Source organism: Bos grunniens, chromosome 13 (assembly GCF_055505025.1).
Source record: "Bos grunniens cultivar Pamir isolate PY7600 chromosome 13, Bosgru_T2T1.0, whole genome shotgun sequence".
In the NCBI taxonomy this organism is placed as follows: Eukaryota; Metazoa; Chordata; class Mammalia; order Artiodactyla; family Bovidae; genus Bos; species Bos grunniens.
In genome coordinates, this window is record NC_141177.1 from 19547601 (window position 1) to 19551762 (window position 4162).

General features: G+C 44.3%; 1 pseudogene; it reads left to right on the forward strand.

Moving 5' to 3' along the window:
• The first annotated feature begins 281 nt into the window (after positions 1-281).
• LOC147360352 (proteasome subunit beta type-6 pseudogene) lies at positions 282-1079 on the forward strand (annotated as a pseudogene).
• The last annotated feature ends 3083 nt before the right edge of the window (positions 1080-4162 follow it).

Genomic DNA, 4162 nt, shown 5'->3' on the forward strand with positions numbered 1-4162 from the left:
TCTAGGGAACTCCAAGGCTAAGAAATTAACATTTAAGGAGATCTACTGAACTGAACTTCAAAAGTACCTCTCAGATTCCTAGCAGAAACTAATGCAAATCTTCTCCAGATCTCCTCCATGGACCCCCTTCCTCCCCCAACCATTGCAGGTTACACAGAATTCCTATATATAGAGCCCTTCCAAACAGCTAATAATCCACAAGGAAACAACTGCTAAAATATACAAGGAAACAATCCATCATGAGTAAGGTTCAGTAGACATAGCAATATCAGTGCAGGAAGATGGCGGCCACCTTAGCAGCTGCTCGGGGAGAGGGGCCAGCACCAGTCTGGGGGCCCAAGGCCATTGCCTCTGACTGGGAAAACCAGGAAGTCTCCACAGGGATCCCTATCATGGCTGTGCAATTTGATGGGGACATGATTCTAGAAGCCAACTCCAGAACAACCACGGAGTCATACACCACCAACCAAGTGACTGACAAGCTGACCCTTATTCATGGTGGTATTTTCTGTTGCCACTCAGGCTCAGCAGCTGATCCTCAGGCAGAAGCCGATGCAGTCACTTATCAGCTTGGTTTGCACAGTGTTGAGCTGACTGAGCCTCCACTGGACACACGGCAGCCAGCCTCCTTAAGGAGATGTGTTACCAATATCGAGAAGATCTGATGGCAGGAATCATCACTGAGGGCTGGGACTCCCAAGAAGGGGGACAGGTGTCCTCGGTACCCATGGAGGGTATGATGGTAAGGTAGGCCTTCACCATCGGGGACTCCGGGAGCTCTTATATCTATGGCTATGTTGAGGCTACCTACCGGGAAGGCATGACAAAGAATGTCTGCAATCCACTGCCAGTACTCTGTCTTTGGCCATGAAACAGGATGGTTCCAGCAGCAGAGTGATCCGCCTGGCAGCTATTGCAGAATCAGGGGTAGAATGGCAGGTTCTTCTGGGAGACGAGATTGTCCAATTCACTATTGCCACTTTATAAGCTTTCTGAATCCTGGGGTTCTAATATACAATAGGAGATACCCCATACTGCTGCAAAATTCAATAAACAGCTTGTCACTGAGGAAAAAGAAAGATTCAGTAGACAAAATGCACAGAAGAAGACTCCTACGTACTTCAGATAACAGAATTATCAGATAGTGATCATTGAGTGCAGGTTAGAGGCAGCTGCTAAGTGCTTTGGAAGCATATTGAAAGAACAGATTCCTTGATGAAATCCAAGTCTTCACAGAGAAGGAGACTAAGAATAAGCCTTGAAGGATAAGTGGGACTTTGCCAAACAAGGACAGATGCTGTTGGGATGTAGAAAGTATAAGGTACCAAGGGCATGATCATTGATAATTAATTTTTTCTGATGCAAATAGGGCAGAAAAGTGAGGGATGAGGCAAGGGAGGTAGGTAGGGGGATAGATCATGTTGGCCCTTGTAAGCAGTCTTACAAGAAGACTTTGGTTTCTTTTTAATATTTATTTATTTTTATTTGGCTGTGCTGGGTCTTAGTTGTGGCATGTGGGATCTAGTTCCTTGAAAGAAAGTTAGTCGCTCAGTCGTGTCTGACTCTTTGCAACCCCATGGACTATATAACCCACCAGCCTCCTCTGTGCATGGAATTTTCCAGGCAAGAATACTGGAGTGGGTTGCCATTTCCTTCTCCAGGGATCTTCCTGATCCAGAGACTGAATCCAGGTCTCCTGAGTTGCAGGCAGATTCTTTACTGTTCAAATCACCAGGGAAACCCTAGTTCCTTGACCAGGGATCAAACCCGGGCCCCCTGAATTGGAGGAACAGAGTCTTAGCCACTAGACCATGAGGGAAGTCCCATGGCTTTGGTTCTAGATTGAAGTGTAGAATAGATTTAAGTGTAAAATAGATTTAAGTGTAAAAGAAAACCAGTGAAGGGTTTTAAGTGAGGGGTTAGTGATATTCACTTGTCCCTTCATTCATTCAGTTAATAAATGTCAGGCATGAAGAATGGCTGGAGGATGGAGGGTGGCAGCAGGTGACCAGTCAAGAGAGAACAGCAGCTACTTGTGTAGGTGAGAAATGCTGGTGGCTTACATTAGAGTGGTGGTAATGAAGATAGAGAGGAGTAGGTAGATTTGACTGATATTTAGGTCAAAGCTTGAAAGTACATAAGGGATTGGAAAGTGCGAGGTATCGAGGCTTATTCCTAGGTTTCTGGCTGAGATACTGAAAGATTAATGCTGCCATTCATAGAGATAAGGAATTAAGGAGAAGAGTGAGTTGTTGGAAAGAAGACCATGAGCTCAGTTTTAGATACTTGGAGTTTAAAGTGACTTTGGGATATCCAGGTGGCAATGTCTAGGAGGTATTTTGATACAAAATGTCTGAATTGTCAACAAGAGGAATCTGGGCTGGAAATAAAGATCTGAGAGTTATCAACATGCAATTGGTAATTGAAGTCAGGGAAGTATAGGAGAGTTCTTTGGGAGGCTGAGTTCCATCTTCTGTTGTATTGGTTAAGATACAATTGGTATCTTATTTGGTTGATATCTATCTATATCTATACCTACCTATATCTATTTTACACTTAAATCTATTCTACACTTAAATCTAGAACCAATAAGATAAGATACCAATAATCTATTCTACACTTAAATCTAGAACCAATCTAGAACTTATCTGTTGTTTTGATTACAAGTGACTAACGGGTGAACTCAAGCTAGATTAAATTAGAAAAGGAAATTGGTGAAATGTCCATCAATAATGGCTGCAGGGACTTCCCTTGTGGCTCAGTGGTTAAGAATCTGCCTGCCAGTGCAGGCGACACGGGTTCAATCCCTGATCCAGGATGATCCAACATACCATGGGGCTACTAAGTCCGTGCGCCACAACTACTGAGCCTGCCTGTCCTAGAGCCTTCGAGCTCCAACTACTAAAACCCATGTGCCTAGAGCCTGTGCTGCCCAATAAGAGAAGCCACCACAATGAGAAACCCACAGGCCACAGGGAAGAGTAGCCCCTGTTCACTGTACTTAGAGAAAGCCCACGCAGTAATGAAGACCCAGAGCAGCCAAAAGTAAATACATATTAAAAAAAAAAAATAATTGCTGCAGGCAAGGATTGCTTCAGTGGCTCAAATAATGGAACTGAGATCCAGTCTTTTCTAATTTTTCCAAAGCACTTCCTAGAAATTAGGTTAATTCTTGACAGGCCCTCTCCTTCCCCATGTGATACTACTGGGGAAGGTCTCTGCCAGGACACCACGGTTACCTTGCATACAATCATTCATATAGGGCACACTAGCAAAAGTCTGAACAGCTTATCTAAGTCTTGGCAGAATGCCTAGTGACCCTTCCAGAACATGAAAGAGTGCAAGGCTTGTAAGGTAATGAGAGCGTCTTCCACTTGCCTCCCTGTCTCCCATGGGAGGCTGCCCTGAGAGTTTCCTTACTGCTTCCCAGGTTCTGATGAACTGTAGGACTTTCTTCCCTACCCTACTCAGAATGGCATTACAGAATATAAAACCTGCTAACTGTGCTCCAGAATTGGCTCCTCAGCAATAGGGTACCCTACACTCATGTTGCAATTGTTCAGCCTCTTTTGTTTCAGTGTCATCCTTCTTGGTGTGTAGAGCAAGGGTCATGGAAACCTGGCTTATTCTTCTTGCTGATTATGTAAGTAATAAACTGACTCGACTGAAAACTGGTTCATTGTATCTTGACCAGTAGAATCAGTCAGGCATTAGTCGTGGCCTTACCTTATTTTATCTTAAGCTACCAGCTGCTCCTGGGTCTGGGTGCTTCCAAGCTCAAACTTAGCAGAAAAGAAAAGGCCATTGTCCAAATGACTCAATGCAAGATTCCAGAACTGAGTCTTGTTGACTCTAATTGACCTGACTTGGGTCATGTACTCATGCCTGCACCAATTACTGTGGCTAGGGATGTGGGATGTATTGGTTAGTTAAAGCCATTTAGGGCCCATTCCCGAAAATGGGGGTGAGGTCAGTCTTACTCAGATCACATGGCTGAAAATTCAGGGTCCTGTTTGGAAAAAGAAAAGAAAGAATGGATTCTAGAAAGCAGTAAACAAAGCCCACTATACCCATCTTCTTTCCCAGAGCAGCAGTGTGTACTTGGGGGAAGGGCATGAAGGATCTGGATGCATAACTGGGGGAGGGATGGCTCCTTTAAGGA